Below are 22,402 nucleotides of genomic sequence, written 5' to 3' on the forward strand. Positions count from 1 at the left end.
CTATATAAATTAATTACACCATCATTATTTATAATATAGAAAATCTGGAAATACCTTAACTATCCAAAAATAGTGGTTTGGTTAGATATATTATGTCCTTTGACTGGAAATTTATCCAGTGATTAAAAATTATGTGCTATCAGATATTTAAGGACATGAAAATTATACTCTTAAGTAAAAAAACAATTACTAAACAACATTATCCCCTATGCTTAGAAAAATAACTGGGAAAATGTATACTGAAGTAGAAAAAAAATCTTTATTCCCTTCTTTCACACTCCCTTCTTGCTCTTCCCCAATCCTGAGGGGGAGTTGCTAATATTTTGTCGAATTCTGGGATTCTGTTTGGGCCAGTTACTGATTGGTAGGCATGGTGTATTAAAAGGTCTTAGGCATAACTCCTTCTTTCTTGCTTCCTATTGCCCCCATGTGGTAGGATTGGTAAATTGAGCCAAGGTTGTCTTGGACTAATCAACTGGCTAATTCACTCTAGTCTCTCTTCATCATCTTCTTCTTTTAAATCATTTACACTCAATTTATTTAACACATACTGTATTATTAGTTTCAGAGGTAGAATTCAGTGATTCATCAGTTGCACACAACACCCAGTGCTCATTACTTCAAGTGCCCTCCTCAAGTCTCTCTTCTTTATACTCATCATTGCTTAGGCCTCCTATACCTTGTGGTGATCTAGAGAATGGAAAATCCCAAGGAATGGAACAGGGCTTGGGAAGAAGTGGAAACTCTGCTAGGGTTATAGGAAACAGGTGCCACGGCTACCCTTCAAGGTACTCAAGGTCCAAGCTGCTTGTCTAACCCACAGAGCAAGGGAGAGGATTAAGAGATACAATCAGTTACTCAAAGGCATAGGAAAAGAAAGCTTAAGGAGTGGAAATCCTTTTGTAGCCAGTTTGTCCAACCCACAGTAATAAATGGTAGTAAACATCTCGGGTTGGTTTTTTATTTCCCTCTGCATCCATCTTTTCTTATTCTGGTAAGAACACCATGACTTCTTCCCACTGGGGTTTTTAACCTGCATAGAGCTGAACCCTTTCCTGGCTTTGGGAGTTTTCACATGTCACGAGCCTCCCTGAGAAGCATGCATTCCTCTGTCCACAGTACTTTATTTGAGATGAAAATGTGCACACAAAGGGAAGATGTTTCCTCGGAACTAGATGCCACGTTTGGAGCACTGAAATGAACTGTAACTCTAAAGCCCGGAAAATCTGTGTGCATAAAAATAACCTATGAACAAGCTATCTAGGAATAGCAGAGAACACTTGCTAAACATGAGGTCAACAAATCTATACCTGGTACATAATAAGATATGCCATCATATTAATACCAACACAGCCAATAGTAAAACACAAAATCTTAAGAGTATATGGCTTAAGTACCAAACTTTGTTCACTGTCAGAAGAGTGGTCACAGGTGGAACTGAGGTTATCTTTTCCTTCCTGACTGTTCTTTTTTGAGTGGGGAATACTTTTCCAGGGCACAAGTCAGGTGGCTAATAGCGTAGAATGCTTAGTGTAGGATCTGGTCCAGTGTAATAATTCAGTTATGACAGTAAAAAAGTAGAAAGGGCAAGGATGTGAACAAAAGGCAAATTCTAGGGAGTATCAAGATACAAAAACTCAGAAGGTTAAATTTGTGTTCAAGTCTAAGAGGTCAACTTTGGGTTTAAAATGAGATATAAAGATAAAGGTCAGAACCTGAATATACTCTGGATTCAAGTAAGAAGTAAAAACAAGGAAATGGACAAAGTAGGAAAGGGCTAAGGTAACTGCCTGGAATAGAAAATGCTGAAGATTCTATATATGGGATGGAAATCAGTGATAAGTCATTGTAGTTTAAAGGGTCATAAACAAACACCAGTTCTCTAATGGTCTTTCTAGAGTATCTGTTTAAAAGTAACAGAATTAAAAAAAAAGAAGAAGAAAAATAAATAGAAGTAACAGAATAAATAAGAAAGCAAGCAAAAAAAAAAAAGGAAAATTTAATTCCATACTTAACAGTATGGTAAACTATATATCCAGTTCCACGCTCACATTGCAAACTAATTTAAACACCTGGATAGTTTTTTCAATCCTCCCAACTTTTTATATGCATATAGGTGTCCTAACAAGAAAGTAATGGAAATTATCCAAGACCAAAGTAGAGTAAAAGACAAAAAGATAAATACTAGAAGGTAGGTGAAAAATCCCTAGACATTAGAGTAAGAAGACCTATCTTATATCTAATCAGAGTTTCCAGACAGAATTGGTAAAGGAATACTCCTAGAGATGCAGGTTGAAAAATTTCCAGACTGATGAAAGATAAGAATGCTCAGATTAAGATTTCCAAATCCCACGCTGGATAAATTAGACTTCCACACTGAGACAAAGTGTAGTGCATTTACAGAAGGGCAAAGAAAAGAAGAACCTAAAAGAAGCTAAAAAGAAAGGCGAGTAGATACAAAGTACTGGCAGTTTTACAAACAGCTGAATTCTCAACAACAGTGGTACTGGCCATAAGACACGGAAATCACACCTTCAAAATCTGAGAAAACCTAGTACTGAGTACCCAAGAGAATTCTCACTTAGAAGAAAAGGGGTGAAATAAAACTTTTCAAACAAAAATAATTTGCTACTAACAGACTCAGTTGAAGGACTCTAAAGTCTTTATGTCACACACACAAAAAGAAATTGAGTTTAGTAAGAAAATATGATATGGGAGAATAAAGTGGTAAATATATGAATGAATCTAAATAAATACTGACTGGAGAAAACAGCATTAAAATAGTATCTAATTTGGGAGAACATTTTTAAAAAAAATAAATATCCTGGGAAATATATAAGTTTGGAAAATTCAGATTTAAAGTTTTCTAATGCCCTTATATTATTTTAGAAGAGGCTTAAGATAACTTTATATTTTGTTACAGACAGTAATGCTACTCCTCAGTATTTATGATTCTCCTCTCCTTTGGGGAATGTTGGGGGCCTGTACCTCCTTGCCTACTGGAAGTTAGCCTTGGCCATGAAACTAGTTTTGATCAATGAAATATGGACAAAGTACCACTTCCAAGAAGTATTTATGAGTCAGTTTGGAGTATCCATTCTCTCTTCCCTTGCTGCTGTGACCAGTGACTAGACTATTCCTGTTGAACCCTCAACAACCTGTAACCCAAGAGTGAGGATGAAATCTTGGTTCTTTCTGGGAATTTAGGGTTGTTCATATAATATACTTATCCCAAAAGAAACAAGCATTAGTACTGAAAGCAGTGGGGAAGTGTGTACTGAAGGTGAGCAACATGTAATATCAAAATGTTTGGTAAAAAGTCATCTGCCCTAAGTTGGGAGACCTATCATGTACCTAATAAAGTTATATGTGGCTCTAAGGGAAGAAGTTGGAAAACAAACTTTACTAGTGAGTGTTGGTAATTAGCTGCATTTGGCCATTTCCTGGGTTCAGGAAATAATTTGTATGTTTACAAACAGGAATAAAAGGGAGTAGAGAGAATATGAAAACTCATGATGGACTTTCAGAGATGGAAAAGAAAACTTCCTCACCACCCTAAAATGTCAAAGCTAAATGTAAGAAAACCTTTGAGCAACAAAGGCTAATTATAACTCAGCCCTGAAGCAAAGGTCAAATCAGTGTTCATTTATAACTTCGTGAAAACCACTGGATGGATTAAGACCTTCAGGGCAAAAAGCAAATTAAGGGTGTGATATCCAGCAAATTGTTCATTTAGATAAAATCACTCAGAGTAAATAGCTAAAGTATGTGTTCTTCCCAGTGACATCCAATAGACTCAAGTTATCTGATATTAAAGGGGGTGGGGACACAGGAATATATGTCAGATGTGAGAAATAGAACACTCTAAGAAAGCGCACTGATAAAGAAGTGCAGATATGGATCCTGGCACATACAGCTGACTGAAATCAAGTCTATTAAGGTTTGAGAAGTTTTATTGCCAGAGGAAGTAGGGTGACAAAAGGCTGAGAAAACTGCAAGGCCCACAAGGAGATTCTATTGCCCTCTCTTTCAGATGGGGCCAAGAATAATAATACAAAAGGAAGAAATTTCTGAAGGTAGAGTCAGGGCCACAGAGAACAATGGAAAAAGAAGTCCCTTCACTTTCTTCCCACCCCAAAGATGGAGGGCTTTAACCATTTGTGCCCACCAGAATTTCAAAACTGCTATGGACTGGTGATTGCTATGTATCACAGAGTCTTTTCCAAATGTTAGTATTTTTCTATTTATACCATGCCTGTTTCATCACTGTATACTGGGAACATGTAACAAACCCAATTTTTCTTTTTGGCTCAAAGGGTTTATTATCAAGAGTAAGCACATCCAGATCTGTTGCAGAGATTGTTGTGTATCCATGCTACCCTACAATATAGAGGAAACCTGATCCTGAGCTAAACTTTCTGACTAAATGGGAATTGGGGGCAGCTCTCCTTTGAGGTGGGAGTAAGCTTAATCTACATGAGAGAAAGAATGACCCAAACATTTGGTGAGCAGAAAGGCAAATTATGGTCGACATTATTATCTCCTCACCAGTATTTCAAGTTTCCCTTTCCTTCTACTCACATAAGAGGATTGCACTTCCCTGGTCCCGCTAACTTGGGTGTGGTCATGTGACTCTTGTCCAGTGATCTATGGGAAGTGATCCAAGGCAGATGTGTTTAAGCACGACCACAAACTGTCCATTCTCTGATCTTGCTACTATCACTGATGCTCTCAAATGGTCAATCTTCCATCAGCCTATAGTGCAGAGGGAGCATGGAAACCTTTATAGTTCCAAGCCACTAAGAATTTGGGACTGTTTATTCCCAGTCCATAATATAGTCTATCCTAATGGACACTGGTATACAAGTTAAAATATATAGGGAAATAAAAGAATATAGACTATAATTGTAAACTCTTAGGGGAGAAAAAGAATGAAAAAATTAAAATCAATCAAGAAGAAAGTACAATAGAATACAAAAAGGAATACAGAGAGAGAGCAATAGAGGACAGAAAATAATAGGGTAGAAATAATTTTTTTTTTTTTTTAGATTTAATTTATTTGAGAGAGAGAGACAGCTAGAGAGGGAACACAAGCAGGGGGAGTGGGAGAGGGAGAAGCAGGCCTCCCGCGGAGCAGGGAGCCTGATGCGGGGCTCGATCCCAGGACCCTGGGATCACGACCCAAGCCGAAGGCAGACGCTTAACAACTGAGCCACCCAGGCGCCCCTAGAGTAGAAATACATTTAAATGTACAGTTGACCCTAAAACAACATGGGTCTGAATGGCATGCATCCACTTATCTACAGATTTCTTACAGTACAGTACTATAAATGTATTTTCTCTTCCTTATGATTTTCTAATAACATTTTTTCTCTAGCTTACTTTAAGAATATAGTATATAATACATATAACATATAAAATATATGTTAATTACCTGTTTATGTTATTGGTAATGCTTCTGGTCAACAGTAGGCTATTAGTAGTTAAGTTTTGGGGGAGTCAACGTTATAGCAGATTTTTTACTGTGTGAGGGTCAGTGCCCCCAACCTCTGTTTTGTTCAAGCATCAGATCTTGTAAGGTTATCCTGCAATAATAATTAATCCCCAAATCTCAGTGACTTATGGAATCTGTTTCTCACGCATATTGCATGCCAGTCTTTGACTGGCCTTCGATACTCAATCTGGAACCCAGACTGAAGGAATGGCTTCAGTCTGGAACCTACAAGTATGGTGACACAGAAAAACTCAGAATAACATTGTGACTCTACAAGCTTCTACTCAGAAGTAGTACATTTATTTCTACTCACTTTTAATTGGTTAAAAAAAAATCATCATCATTAAGGCCAAGTCTCTTAATAGACTTAGATGTCAATGGGGTTATAATACTTCAATAGGGATAGGCTTAGAAGAGACAGGGCTTGTAAGGAGGGGGTTAGGAAGGGTCACTGACTATGTTGATGATATCTACTATACCAAATATAAAACTGACCCAAATAAATGGAAATTGTCTAAACTATCCAATTTGAAGTCAATGACTGTCAGACTGGATTAAAAATAATCCAATTCTCAAAGAGGGAAAAAATAAAACAAGACGAAATCAGAGAGGGAGACAAACCATAAGAGAGACTCTTAATCACAGGAAACAAACTGAAGGCTGCTGGAGGGGAGGTATGGGGTAACTGGGTGATGGACATTAAGGAGGGCACATGATGTGATGAGCACTGGGTATTATATAAGACTGATGAATCAATGACCTCTACCTCTGAAACTAATAATACATTATATGTTAATTAATTGAATTTAAATAAAAATAAAAAGGCAAAAAAAACTAATCCAATTCTCTGGTCTTTGGACACAAAGGACAGAAAAAGTGTGAAAGTCAAAGCATGGGAAAAACAGACTAGGAAAATATTAAGGAAATCTGGTATAGCAATACGAATACCATACAAAATAGACTTTAAAGCAAAAAAGCATTTCTAGAGATAAAGATGATCACTATATAATGATAAAATTTTCGATTCATCAGGAAAATATAACAATCCTAGACTTTATGTACTTAGTAACATAGTCTCAAAATATATAGACAATTTCACTATCACAGAGGAAGATTTTAACTAATTTCTCATAGTAAATTAAATAGACCAAAAAATAAGAATATAAAGAATCTGAGCAACACAATTAACAAGTTTAATGGAAAGCATGTGTGTGTGTGTGTGTGTGTAAAATACTGTGCTCAACAGCTGCAGAATGTACATTCTTTCCAAGCACACAGTATTTATGACAGTGCATAAAACTAATGTCAGTAAATTTTTAAAAATCAGTATCATACAGAACACATACTTGACAACCATAAAATTAAGTTACAAATCAATAACAAACAAACAAGTAGAAAATACTTCCATGTGTTTGAAAATTTAAAAATTTCTTTGTGGGTCAAAAAGGTCATAATGGAAATCAGAAAATTCTCAGAACTGAATGATAAAGAATGTCATATTCAATACTTGTGAGATGCTGCTAAAGTCTTACTTTGAAGAAAATGGATAATTGTATACTCCTAAGTAAACACAAAAGGCTCAAGATTAATGAACCAAAAGCATTCCAACCTTAGACATTAGGGGAAAAATACAGAACAAACTTTACAAAGGAGAAAAGATATAATCAAGTTTTTTATTAAGAGAGAAATTACATAATTACATGAGAAATCTTGGCCCAAACACAACCCCAGGCTGCCTGTTTTAGACGACTCTGCATATCAACAGCATCTTTTCAGGTCCAAACTCAAAACTATAGAAGAAAAAGGAAAAAAAAATCTGTAAGGGAATGAGTGGCAACAGAAGAGACCAATGGCAGAAGCAAAGCAAGACTGTGGTTTTAGCTGGGTCTAGCCTCAGCCCCAAATCTCCAGGAGCTCCGACGCATACACCACACCATGGTCTTTCCCACCTCAGAGCAGGGGAACGAGGTTTTTGCACCTCCATCTCACGCATGAGGCAGTCACTGCTTACAGGCTGCTACAGGGGTAAGTAGTGCGTAACTTCCAGCTATCTCCTGGTGATGCTGCTCCAGTCTCCTGGAGGCCAAGCCTCTTGAAAATGGTGCGGGTGCATCAGTAGCATCACCTGCAGCCGCTGGAGAAGAATGAGTACACCGAGCCAACAAAAGGAGATCCGGACAGAGCACCACATTGTCTGCTGTGCTCTACCCCCTTGTACAATTCAGGTCACGTGCTTTACACATTAAGTTCACTCCACTCTTTTGCAACTTCAGGATTCCGATTGATCACAATTTCTATGAAAACTTAAAAGAGAAGTTAGTGGGATAAACTAGTCTCCACAGCTACAGTTGGTTCTGAGGTCAGAACTGATACTGATCATTTCCTTTCTTTACTACCCAGTCTATACTCCCCTCACCTTGTGCCAGCACCTCTGCTGGTCTGGGTGGCTTGCACGGTACTGTCTGTCACCTGAGGGGTCTGAGATTTTGGTTACCATGCTGTTGTCTGGCCACGGTTGAGCTCTCCTTGCCAATTTACAGTGAAAACTGAGGTTCAGATTACCAGGAGACACCCCAGTAGTTCACAGGTGTGACAAATATATTCTTCCCTACTATCATTACATAGCAGCAACCCCACCTCCTCATGGTTATCAAAGTCAATTACCCCTTCAAGCAGGGTAACTCTTTTCTCTTCTTGCCAGTCTACTGGTACAATGAGCACAAAATGATCAACGGCAGCCACTGCCTTAAGTTTAGTGGAACTATTAATGTTTCCCCTAGTGGAAGTGTCCCCTTTCCAGAAACCAAGACCTCTAGTTCTTCAACTAAAGAGCCTGAAGTTTCAGAAACTGGAAGCCAAAGTTTCCCAAGTGGGTTGCTGGAACAGAGCCATCCTTCCCACTCCTTGGTTCCCAGCAGTAACAGAGAACCATACAATCATCAGTGGTTCAAGGAAAAAGTAGCCAACTTTTTCTGTAAAGTGCCAGACAGTAACTGTTTTAGACTTTGTGGACCATAGTCTCCGACACAACTACTTAATTCTGCTATCTAGCACGACAGGAGCCACAAACAATACGTAAATGATGCATGTGGTTGTATTCCAATAATATTATGTTTGTAAAACAGCAGCAAGCCTGATTTGGCCTTGGAATCAGTTTGTCAACCTCTGCTTTAATCTTTATGCGGCATCCTGAAGGAATACCTTTGTAGGATATCACCTCCAAACTGTTGCTTCAGCTGTGTTTCTGAGACCATTTCATTGCTCTATCAGGCTAGCAGCTTATGGATGATGTGGGATGTAGGAGGACCAGTTAATCACACAGGCATCTATCCACGGCAGAACTTCTTTTTTCATAAATTGGGTCCTTTGATCTGAAGTGACAGTAAGTGGGAGATCCCATGTCAGTAAATCAGATATCCTGTGAGTCCTTGAATAGAGGTACTGACCAAGTTGACACAGGCAGGAAAAGTAAATGCACACTTGTCAGAATGAATTGCTGCCCCTTCATGGTGGAAGGGGTCTGATGTAATCAAGCGCCACTAAGTGACTGGTTGGTCTCCTCAAAGAGTCACACACTAAAAGGGCTCAGCGTCAGTGTCTGTGGTTGACAGGGAGGGTGGAAGCATCAGCAAGGTCGGTTTTGATGAGGGATGCCATGCTTTTGTGCCCACGCAGAGCCTTCATCTGTGCCACCATGGCTACTCCACTCGAGTCCCTGACCTCAGTACTGTGGTGGCCAGTGACTGTGGCCGGTTGGTACCTGCACTGCAGTCTGGGTAGACGGCAGCCATTCAGGGACTTGTTTGCAAGGGTCTCCTGCCCCTTTACTATCCTACCTGCTATGCAAGCATCAGAGAAGCCTCACATGCAGGGACTAACCAGTCGGGACCTTGACACCAAATGGTCTAGGTTCAGATGCCGGTCAGTCAGATTACCGTCATGGAACATCAGCTGCTTTTATTGTTGTTTTGGTTTTTTTAAGCAGCCTCACTGAGATATAATTTGCACACCATAAAATTCACCCATTTTAAGTATATAATTAAATTAATTTTATTATATTTATAGTTGTACAACCATCATCACAACCTGATTTTAGAACATTTCCATTACCCTAAAAACCCCTCATGTCCATTTATAGCCACTCTCCAGTCTCATTCCCAGCACTAGGAAGCCACACTGTGCGGGAGGTTCTAGCCAGTGAAAGGCAAGAGAAAGAGTTAAAAGTTACAAGGACTGGAAAGGAAGAATCAGAACTGTTATTATTCAAAGATGTAGAGAAAAAAACAACAACTTATAGATAAATTACTGGAATGACAATGTTGTGCGGTTACTATATTTGGAATCAAAATCAAGACATACAAGTCCTTTAAATACACCATCAAAACACAGCTTGTAAAATATAAAACCTAACTGAGAAAAAAGATTTACATTTACAATAGTATATAAAAATGAGGTAGCTAGGAATAACTCTTACCAAAAACGTGTAAGACCTTCCTGAGGAAAACGGTCATACTTTCTTGAAGGACTTCTATAAGTGGGTAGTTATGCTATGTTTATATATACATAGACCCAACACTGCAAAGATGTCGCTTCTCCTCAAATTGATTTATAGATTCAATTCAATCCCAGTTAAAAGTCTAAGAAGTTTTGGGTGTTTGTTTTCTTGGTTGGTGACTAAAGAAGCTGTTTCCAAAACTTCTATGGAAGAACAAAGGTCCAAGAATAGTTAGGACACTCCTGAAGAAAAAGAATAAAGTAGGAATCTTGCTCTATTAGATATCAAGGCTTATAACTAAACTATCTTCATAAGGCCAAATTGTACCTGTCTGGAAACATATAAAAACAGATTGATATATCAGAACAGAGAACTCATATATGCAAACTTGATTTATGACAGAAGTGATAACATGGATCAGTGGGTTAAGAGCCTTTCAATAAATGGTGCCATAAAAATTGTTTTATCCAAATAGTTAGATATGAAATTGGAAATCAATCTGTCACCATCAAATAGAGTTAAATCGTGGATATTGTATGATGAAGAAATTCCACTCCTAAGCATATATGCTGGAGAAACCCTTGCACATTTTCACCACAGCTTATGTACAAGAATGTTTACTGTGCAATATTATACATAAGATCAAAAGATAAGGGGAGAATCCATAAATTATTTGTAATTGGTTCACACTATGGACATATAATACAGTAGAGATAATGAATTCATGCAGCTGTATGAATCCAAACTTCTAAACATAATATCAACAAGAAAACTACCCAAATAGTTTATAGTGCATGATTTCATCTATATTGAGTAAATAAACATACAATACAAGACAATATATAACTTGGGAATATGTATATCTGTAGTTAAAATGCAAAAATAAAATAAGGGGAGTGATAATCAAATATCCAAAACGCCTTGATGCTAAAGTTAGGGTAGGGAACTGGTTTATGCAGGGTGAGGCATGAAATCAGGGAAAAGCACTTCAAATATAGTGGTAACATTCTATTTCTTAGGTTGGGTGATAGGTCTAGAACTTTTTTAAATTGCTGCTTTTAGGGCGCCTGGGTGGCTCAGTTGGTTGGGCGACTGCCTTCGGCTCAGGTCATGATCCTGGAGTCCCGGGATCAAGTCCCGCATCGGGCTCCCTGCTTGGCAGGGAGTCTGCTTCTCCCTCTGACCCTCCTCCCTCTCATGCTCTCTGTCTCTCATTCTCTCTCTCTCAAATAAATAAATAAATAAAATCTAAAAAAATAAAAAAATAAATAAATTGCTGCTATACTTTAAAAAACATTCTTTTGTATGCAATAAACATTTAGTAAAATTGTTGCACATACATTGTTGGGTCCACATGGACCCCTATTCAAATCTGACTTAAATGTGCACAGAGACACCAGGAAGGTATGAAAAGATTTATTAATCATATAATAAGGCTTTCTGGGGAGAACAGGGTAGCTCCCAAGCAGGCTCAAAAATGGCTTGAGAGAGCAGGAAAAGACTGGTTTGAGGTCTTTAGGGTGACTAGGGAGGGTGATTACAGCAAGGGTTTGAAGTTCCACAGGCACAAAGGAAAGATCACTCAGGCTTTCTTATCAGCTTGCCCATATGTGGGAGAGATGGCCAAGAGGGAGAGATGAGGCTTAAAAGATGTCAGTTAAACATCAAAAAATAAGAGTCGCACTCTTCATTACAAAAATATTTTAAACAAAACTGTGTAAGAAAACAAAAGGGATATCTGCCATGTTTGAAGTACTATGTCTGCAGAGAAAAGAATATTACTTCTCCCTTTTAGATACCACTTCTCCCATTCTTCTCCCAGGAATACACCACTAGAGGAGTAACTATGGTCAAACTGTTACACTTGGTAGAAAATTCAAATTCTTTACTATTCCACAGAAGAAACTCAGTATCAAGAGGAATTATTACAGTAACATAAAGTTAGATATCAAGTCCTGTAGAGTGAAAAGAATGGGAATTGCTCATGATGTTTAAAAGTTCCTGGGACTATGCAGTAGTATAAATATCAGCTGGGTCTCTCTGGCACCTGAGCTGAGCCCAAAAGGAATCATTTGCTTTACCACCATGGTAGAGAAGAAATTTTGCAACCTTACACTGACTAACTGCAAATAAGCACCAAGCTTGAAGACTTCTCCTCAAAGAAAGTATTTCATTCCTACTGAAAAGACAGACAATGAATTATAAGTGTACATCAATTTTTGAGACACCCACTGGGTACTGCTGCAGACATGAAGATGAAAAGATTTAATCTGTGCTCTTTAGGGGCTCACAGTTTCTTGTATTACTTTTGCAGTCTAAGGTGTGAAAATCTGGATTTACAGAAAACCTACAGCCAGACTGATGGCTCAAATGATAAAATAATTCATTGGGCTGCTTTCAACATACTTCAATATTAAAGAATACATGAGAACCATTAGAAACTGTATCTACTGCATGATAAATGCTCACAGAAGAAGGAAATACCCATGCTTAAGAAAATTCTTAATAAACAGGTTGGGGGTAAATGATAAGACCCTGACAGCACAAGTCAGTAGAGCCAAAGGCGAAGAAACCGCTCAATTTCTCTGCATTCATAAAGATGAAAAATGTGGGACAAGCAGAGAATGAGAGGAGAGTAAATTTAAACTGCTTTGAGAAACATTTAGGAACAGAATTGTATACCCTGAATAAGTTATTGACACAAATGAAATGCAAATTCCTCCATTCTCCCAATCTTTAGTAAAAGCATTCCACACACACACACACACACACACACACACACACACACTTATGAGTAGGGCTCTTTTGGGCAGGAAGAGAGCCTGAGTGCAACATTTAGTTTGATCCATAGTATCAGGTGAGTATAATTATAATATTGTAAAAATACCTCTCTAAATACTAATATATTTAAGTGTTTTACAGTAATTAATTAATAATACTCAAGGGAAACCTATAAGGTAAGAGGTAATATTTTTACCATTTTCCAAGTGGGTATCAAAAGCACAGAGAAGTTAATTTGTCCAAGGTCTTAGCAGCAGCTAAGACCCAACCTGGCCCTGGTGGCAGCAATATGGAGGGCAGGGGCCCAAGTCGTAACCAGAGTTGGAGGACAAGCCACCACAACAGGAATGTTGGGAGAGTTGGCCGATTGAGGACCACACATGTGCAGAGGAGAGGGTGAGAGGTGACAGACTCAAGATGACCACAGAACAGAAGTGCAGAGCAAACACCCCATGAGCCCAGCAGTCTAAACTGATGTCCTCCTGAACTGTTAATGTGTACCATGGCCCTGCCCTTTTGGGAACACCTAAGAGACATGAATGAAGAAAGCCTAAGGTCCTACCATTTGCCGGATGGGGCTGAAAACCAAGGAGCAAACTATTCAGATGATCTTACCCAGGACCCCTAACCAGGTGTCCTCAGGTACATTTTATGTTCTCAATGCATAAATATATAAACATATGTGGCTACATTAATATAATTTATTTCCATGTAAGATATATGCTTTAACTCTTTTCTTGGGTGTTAGTTTCCTTTTCTATTAAGATTAGATTCCTTTCAGCTCCATACTTTTCTAAGTAAGTGACTTGGGCATTTTGCTGACAATCTTTCAGGAAAGATCACTATTCTTCTAAAACGGCCCTCAGTTATGGGGCGCCTGGGTGACTCAGCTAGTTAAGCATCCAACTCTTGGTTTTGAACCCCACATCAAGCCCTGCGTTGCGCTCTACACTCAGCACAGAGTCTGCTTGTCCCTCTCCCTCTGTTTCTCCCCCAGCTCAAGCACATGCACGCTCTCTCTCTCAAATAAAAATCTTAAAATAAAATAAAATTCCCTCATTCTGTTAATTTCCATCCTGGTGGACACCACCCAGGTTCATATCCCTATCCCCTTATTCCTGGACTATCTGCTCACTGGTCTATCAACTTCGCCCTCTCCAAGTTATTACCGCCCCTTCTACCCTACCCATTCAATGAATTTTATGATTCTGAAATCTTCAAGGGTTTCCATTGCCAATGTGAAAAATGTTCTCCATAATACGACCTTAACCGATTTAATCTTCTCTCTAGCTTCCACTCCATTCTCTACCTCCCTTAACTGCAAAATACTTCTTGGAAGTTTCCCACATTACCTGTTCTCACTTCCTTACTTCTCACTCTCTCTTCAATCCATTCCAATACAGCTTTATCCCCAATCCTCCTCTGAAGTGACTTTTTTTTTTTAAAGATTTTATTTATTTATTTGACAGAGACAACAGTGAGAGAAGGAACACAAGCAGGGGGAGTGGGAGAGGGAGAAGCAGGCTTCCCGCGGAGCAGGGAGCCCGATGCGGGACTCGATCCCAGGACCCCGGGATCATGACCTGAGCCGAAGGCAGATGCTTAACGACTGAGCCACCCAGGCGCCCCTGAAGTGACTTTCATGTGGCCAAACTCAATACCAGTCCTCTAGTCTCTTCTCACATAAAGTCTCAAGCACCTGATGCAGGTGAACATTCTCTTCTTGAAAATCTTTTTTTCCCTTGATTTCCACGTATGATGCCATTCAGGATAAAACCTATACGGGTTTTGTTTTTACTCTGATTTTTACCTAGCTTCCTTTGAAGCATATACTCATTTGTCTTTTATCCTCTTCATACTGCCACCTTAAGAATATTGATTTTGCCTTATATATTAACATAATCAGCTGCTTACTAATATAATCACGTGAACAGCAAGATCTCAGAAAGTTTCCTCAAACACAGCAGACTGCTGGCTCTGTGGCTTAGAGCTATTATCTTTCCTGAATATCCACTTGTCCTAAAAGCAACACTACCGCTTTTCAAGATTAAATCCCAACAGAATTGACCACTTCCTCCTCTGTGCTCCCAATGCCATGCCCTTATGTCTCTCAAAGCTCCCCAAACCTCCATTTCCCTCACTGGCTTATAGATCTGTCTTAATCTACCAGGTTGAGAGTTTTGAGAGCTCCCTGAGGCTACAGAATGTGTCTGGGTTTGTGTTTGTGTGTGGTGGTTCTGATTAAGTTGCTCAGTGTCCACTACTTAGTAGCCATCCAAATAATACATGGGAAATACTTGAATCAAGGCTTGAATTAACCAGGCCAGGAGGAGCAGTGAAAGAAGTTGATGGTTGTTGCTACAGAAGCCCATGGAAGAGGAGAGCTGGCTGGTCACCCTGTAACCCTGGCTTGGCTACACTGAACATAAGCTTGTTCATGTGCTTTGAATCTCTGGTTGTTGCAAGTACCTCTGGGGTGGGGAAATGTGCTCCTCTAAGGCCTCACTGTTCCCATCCACATCTCACCTCATTTGGCTGAAGAAAAAGCGCTGAGGCAAAAAGGCATGAGTTGAGTCCCAAATTCACCATTAACTATAAGGAAATTTCGGAGCCACAAAAGCCTATCTGTCAAATGTAAATGACTGTCTGGATTCAAAAGGCTATTGTAAAGCTCAAATGAAGACTCAGCTGACTGCACTCTTACATTTGTATTTCGAGATTCTAGCAGAGTGCTTAGGATATAAATGGTGCTCAGTAATGTTTGTTAAATGAACAAAAGGAGATCAACCCGTTCTGTCTTCTATCCACCTCCCCCCGCCCCCGCCCCGCCCCACTGGCAACCAGGACAACTCAGAGATCTTGGGATCACTCACTGAGGTTTCTCCCTCTTTCTCATTGCTCCTTCTAATCTGTCTTCCTATCTGATTAGTTTCCTTTTCAGATCTTGCTTCTCTCTCCCCCTCTCTGTTCTGCTCTGTCTCTACCCTGCCTCAGTCAGCACCTCACCATTTCTCACGTGTTTTCCTTCTACTGATAATGGACATTTTGGTTGATTTGTTTTTTACTGCTATGAATCACGCAATTAAGTGGCTATGAACAATCTTATGCATTTATCTTGATGCCCAGGCACACATTTCTGTTTCTAAATTAATTGTGCCAATTTATACCCCACCAGCAGCATGTGAGATTTCTAGGTATTCCACATCCTTGCCAATTCCTACTATTTTCTTATTTTTAAAAATATTTTAGCCATTCTGCTAGACATGCAGTGGTATCTCACTGTGGTTTTAATTTGCATTTCTTTCTCTGATTAATGAGGCTGGGCCCTTTTCACATTTGTATTGACAATTTGGATATCTTCCTTTGTGAAGCCTTTGTCCTTTTACTTTTGATTCATAAGAAGTTCATTTTATAGTCTGGACACAAGCCCTTTAATGACTTTACGTGTGGCAATAAAGTCCTCCCAGTTTAAAGCTTGTCTTTTCTCTTTCTTAATGTTATCTTTTGATGAACCTAAGTTCTTCATTTTAATATTGTCCAATTTATCAATATTTTCCTTTAGGGGCATCTGGGTGGTGAAGTCAGTTGAGCATCCAACTCTTGGTTTTGGCTCAGGTCGTGATCTAGGGGTTGTGAGACTGAGGCCTCTGTCAGGGTCTGTTCTGAGCTGTTTAAGCCTCTCTGCCCCACCACCCCCTCTCAAATAAATACATCTTTAAAAAAGTTTTTTTTCTTTTATAGTATATTATTTTATATCCTATTTAATAATTATTTTTCTGCTCTGAATTAATGTATTATCTAATATTACCTAAGAAATTTAAAATCTCTTACCTGGAGACATACAGCTAATGGAATACTGATTTCATGTGGTATGGGATAAGAATCAAGATTCCATTTTTTGGAGCATGTGCATATTTCTTTGTCCTAGCACTATATATCGAAATCTTCCTTTACATTGTGCTCTATGTTTTTAATTTTTTTCCATAAATCAGGTATTGAGATGTATGGGTCTTTATTTCTTTAATCTTTATTTTTTACCTCGTCTATTCATCTATCCTTGCACATATACCTTAACCTGTCTTGGGCAAATCTTGGACCTTTGAATTTCCAATATAAACTTTAGAATCATCTTCTCAAATTTCACAAAATAGTTGTTGGAATTGTGACTGGAGTGTATTAAATTTATAGATCATGCTGGATTGAGATGACATGTGTATGATTTTGAATCCTATAATCCATGAAATAGTATGTATCATTACCTTTATTTTAGGTCACTTTTTATTTTATTTATTTGTCAGAGAGAGAGCGAGAGCACAAGCTGGGGGAGCGGCAGGCAGAGCAGGCAGAGGGAGAAGCAGGCTTCCCGCAGAGCAGGAAGCCCGATGGGGGGCTCGATCCCAGGACCCTGAGATCATGACCTGAGCTGAAGGCAGATGCTTGACCGACTGAGCCACCCAGGCATCCATTTTTTTTTTATTTTAAGTCACTTTTAACCTCAGTATTTTCTAATTTTCTTTTTTCTTTTTAATTTTCTGTGAAGAATTCTTGAATACCTTTTATTTGATGCAAAATATGAGGTTGCAATATGTAAAATATTATAAATGATATTGTTTCTAAAATTAACTTTCAATTTTTTACCTTGCTTTATAGAAATACAATTGATTCTTGTCTATGGATCTTAAATTACAAAGTTGTTAAACTCATTAATTCTAAAAACTCATCTGTGGAGCTTTTTGGATTTTTCACACAATCATGTTCAAATAATGACGTTTTAAATTTTCTTCCCAATCTGTCACCAATTATTTTCATTTTCTTGCCTTACTAGATTGGCTAGGACTTCCAGTACATTGGGTTTTTTTGTTTTGTTTTGTTTTAAAGATTTTATTTATTTATTTATATGAGAGACAGAGAGCATGAGAGGGAGGAGGGTCAGAGGGAGAAGCAGACTCCCTGCTGAGCAGGGAGCCCGATGCGGGACTCGATCCCGGGACTCCAGGATCATGACCTGAGCCGAAGGCAGTCGCCTAACCAACTGAGCCACCCAGGCGCCCCTTCCAGTACATTGTTGAATATAAGTGGTAATTGTGGGGATAGTGTGGTAATCCTTGACCTAATCTCAAAGGGATTGACTTCAACATTTCACCATTAATTAAGCCCAACATATTTTGCAGGCTTTTTATAGATAAATTTGCATCAGAATAAAAAATTTCCCTCCATTTTTACTGTTAGTATGCTAGACAATAAAGATACTCCCCCTTGCTGGTTTTTTTTTTCTTTAAAGATTTTATTTACTCAAGAGTGGGAGAGAGCATGAGTGGGGGAGGAGACAGAGAGAGAGGGAAAAGCAGACTCCCCACTGAGCGGGAGCCCTATGTGGAGCTCCATCCCAGGACCCTGAGATCATGACCTGAGCCAAAGGCAAATGCTTAACCACCTGAGCCACCCAAGCACCCCCCCATTGCTGTTTTTATAGTTATTTTCCTTTTCATTGGTTTTCAGCAAATTTTTTATAATGTGCATTACTATTATTGCTATTACTATTCTACGTGTAGTCTGTAATAATTCTTGAATTTGCAGCTTGTTATCTTTCATGAGATTTGGCAAATTCTCAACCATTAGTTTGTTCAAATGTTGCTTCTGCCCCATTCATTTCATACCTGCTTTCTAGGACTTCAATTATATGTAGGTTAGACCTTGTCATGGTATCTTCTTTGTATTTTACCTTCGCATCACTGTTTTTCATCATTTCATGTCTCCATGTTTTTTCTGGATTTTTTTTTCCAGAACTTTCTTTCAGTTTGGTAATTTTCTGTCCAGTTGTGCTGTTTCTTATTATTTTACCTACTCACTTTTAAATATTTGTTATATTTTTCATATTAGAATATCTTTTGGTTCCTCTTCAAATTTGCTATGTCTTTCCTAGTTTCCAGTTCTTTGCCAAAATTAAAAATCTTGTCTTTTATTATCTTAAATCTATTAAGCACAGTTTCCTAAGTCTCTGGCTGGTAATTTCAATAGCTTGAGTCCTCATGAACCTAATATTTGTTGTTTCTACTGGTTCTTGTTTATGTTATGTTGTCTCTTTGTGTGCTTGGTTATTTCTTTTAAAATTCTGTTTAACATTACATTTGCAAAATTAATTAACTTGTGGCCTAAGACAGTGTTTTCATTCTCCAGAGAGAATTTCACTTTTTTTTTCTGCCAGTGCCTAGAGGCAGCAGCAATCCAAAATACCTTGATCCAAATTCAGGGACTGAGATAATGTTTTGTTTTGTTTTTTAAACAGAGCTTCTGAGAAATAATTCACATACCATAAAATTCACCTGCTTATAGTGTACAATTCAAGAGTTTTTAGTATATTCATAGAGCTCTGTAACCCTTATCACTATCTAAATTTAGAACATTCTCATCACTTCAAAAAGAAACTTCATACCAATTAGTACTCACTCTCCATTCTCTGCCCAACTCTAGGCAACCACTCAACTACTTTTGGTCTCCATAGATTTGCATTTTCTAGACATTCCATACAAAAAGAAATCATAAAATATATGGCATTTTGACTGCATTTTTTCATTTAGCATATGTTTTCAAGGTTCATCCATGTTGTAGCACGCATCAGTACTACATTCTTTTTTATTGCTGAATAATATTCCATTGTATGGATATACCACTTGTTTATCCATTCATCAGCTTACATACTTTGGATTATTTCCACTTTTAGTTATTATAAATAATACTACTATGAATACCTGTGTAGAAGTTTCTATGTGGATATATGTTTTAATTTCTCTTGGGTATATGAGTGGTTAGGTCATATGGCAACTCTGTGTTTAAAATTTTAAGGAACTGCCAACCTATTTTCAAGGTGAATGGATTCTGGGATGTTTCTCCAAGAATCAGTCAGTGAAGCTCTCTAACTGTCCAATCCAAAGCCATGATAGTCTACTAGGTACCCCTTTTGGTGGGCCCTGGATCCCAACTTTTTTATTATTATACCTCCAACAACGTCATAAGTACTGCATAATCTCTTAGCAACTCAGCTACCACTTCTTTTTTTTTTTTTAAGATTTTATTTATTTATTTGACAGAGAGAGACACAGAGAGGGAACACAAGCAGAGGGAGTGGGAGAGGGAGAAGCAGGCTCCCAGCAGAGCAGGGAGCCCGATGCGGGGCTCGATCCCAGGACCCTGGGATCATGACCTGAGCCAAAGGCAGATGCTCAACGACTGAGCCACCCAGGCGCCCCTCAGCTACCACTTCTAAAATTAGAAACTGACTTAGTCCATTCAGGCTGCTATAACAGAATACAATACCCTGGGTGACTTACATGCAACAGACATTTATTTCTCACAATTTCGGAAGCTAGAGTCCAAGATCAAGGTGCGAAGAAATTCAGCGTAAAAGCCCACTTCCTTGTTCAGTCTTCTGGCTGTAACCTCACATGGCAGGAAGGGTGAGAGAGCTCTGTGGGGCCTCTTTTATAAGGGCACTGATCCCATTCATGAGGGTTCCACTGTCATGACCTAATCATCTGGTCCCATGATGGGCACTGATCCCATCATGAGGATTAGGTTTCAACATGAATCTGGGGGGAGATAAACGTTCAGCCTATGGCAGAAACACTCCCTGGGGAAACACCACCAAATTCCATGCTCAGCTCTCTAGATGCCTTTTTCCTCTCCATTCTCAGCCTGCTAATTATTCTCTATCTTGTTGTATCTTTTATGCCTTCAAGTAGATTTTTTTGTTGTAAATTTTACTTACATTTTCTGGTTTTCTCAGAGTTTGATCTGAATCACCTGGTCTATCACTATTGATACTAGAGGTCCTGTAGTTCTCTCTGTCAGTTTGCGCCAACTCCACGCAAATTCCTTGAGGAAAAAGACCATATCTCGGTCATTTCTGTAGCACCAGATCCTGTCAGCAAGCAGATGCTTTATAAATGTTTACATCAGTCTAGGTTATTGCTTTCAAGTATGAAACAGGTTCTAAGTGATCTAAGCTGCTCACACAATCTGGGAAAGCCAGAGAGCCAAGTATAGTAACCATGAAGCCAGAGCACACCCAGCTCCACAGACAGTCCAGGGTAGACACGGCCACTGCCGCTGACAGGCCCAGACACAGCAGCTTGTATGATGGATACCACCAACACTGGATCCTGGGCACCAACACATCTGCTCCTCAGTAAAGCAGTGGTATTGTTGCTGTTGAACAGGAAGACGCACAGGAAAAGGGATGGAAATAAAGAGCGGGAAAGTTGAAGAAGGGAAGGCACAACAAGGACATGATGTTTTGAAGAAAACTGGTTTTGTAAAGGAATTGATAAGGAAATTCAATCTATTTTCAGTATTTCAAAAATTGAAATAGAAATCCTGTAGAACTGGAGAGTAGTTTTCTTGATTCCCAGGGTCATTCCAAAGTGAATTAATACATTTCCAAAGACTGAGTAGATAATACAAATGAATAAAATGATCCAGAAAGATAGATTCCACTGTAATCACCCCACCCCTCCTCTTCTTTGCCTTGGCATGCCCTGCTCAAGAAGCCTATGATCTGTTTCACATACTCCTCTTTTCCAGAATCCCCAAACTCCTTCCCTGTCATCATGCTCAGAGCAATTTAAATTTCACTGCTTTTCAAAAGGATTTCCTCAGAAGCTGCTATGTGAGCCAAGGGTCCCAACAACTTCTATGTCAATGCCTTTCAAGTACAACTAGAGATTTGTTACCTACTTACAAATAGCTTTTATAAGAGTGTTTCTTCAGAAGCATGGGACTTCTGAGGGACTGTCATCTGGTTTTAGCCATCCTGTCTACAGGGCGTCAATTCCAAAAGTAAGGAGTAACTCTGTAGAGGCCTAGGAAGGTCTGACTTTGTCATAAAGTAATTGTTTTTAATATATTTTGTTATTTACCAAAAGATCTGTATGCAATATCCCAAAGCCAGATGACTACTTCATCTCATTTCTTAACTGCATTTTATGAGATTCCTAGGCAGTCTGTCATCTTCTTTTCCCCTGTTTAGAATCTTCCTATATTTGTTATATTATGTCCAGGGATTTCAGTTGTTAAGAGGGACTACTAGGGGATACTCTTACTCCATCTTGGCCAGAACTAGAAGTCCTCTACTCATACATTTTTAAAGCGATGGATATCATTCTAACATATATGAATACATAAATGTCAAAGCTTTCTTTTAAACATATAAACTACCTCCTTTTTTCTTTTCTTCAAAATTACAAATAACATTGTAAAGAACATCTGAATATTTACTTCACAGAGGTGGAAATGTTAGGTCAAAGGGATACCCATTTTAAATTTTGATAAATTTATCAAATTCACATCAAACTTATTAATACCAACAATGAATGAGTGCGCATATTTGTGCATATTTTCACTAATCATTTCACTAACTGCACATTAGTAAGTGTTTTAATCTTTGACAATCCAACAAGTAGAAAATACTATTTAAATTCTCACTGACTCATATTTCTTTGGATATTATTAAGTTTGAAAAGAATTTGTGTTAAGTGGTAACTTGTGTATAGTTTTATATCATTATTTTAGTGAGTTGATATATATGCATAAGCTTATCATTTGCTTTTCAAACATATTTAAGATGTCTTAATTTT

The 22,402-nt window shown here is 38.5% G+C and overlaps 1 protein-coding gene across 2 annotated transcripts in view; it reads right to left on the reverse strand.

Annotated features, from left to right (window-relative positions):
* Positions 1-7,148: 7,148 nt before the first annotated feature.
* LOC123861740 (ubiquitin-conjugating enzyme E2 C) overlaps positions 7,149-22,402 on the reverse strand; it is a 61,594-nt gene continuing 46,340 nt past the window's right edge. For both annotated transcript variants that reach the window (XR_010405231.1, XR_010405230.1), the window contains one exon: positions 7,149-7,284. The gene's annotated coding sequence lies outside the window, so the exon portion shown is untranslated. The remainder of the gene's footprint in view (positions 7,285-22,402) is intronic.

This window comes from Mirounga angustirostris, unplaced genomic scaffold (assembly GCF_029215605.1).
Source record: "Mirounga angustirostris isolate CCGP_5_RB_7025 unplaced genomic scaffold, mMirAng1.0.hap1 SCAF_9, whole genome shotgun sequence".
Lineage (NCBI taxonomy): Eukaryota > Metazoa > Chordata > Mammalia > Carnivora > Phocidae > Mirounga > Mirounga angustirostris.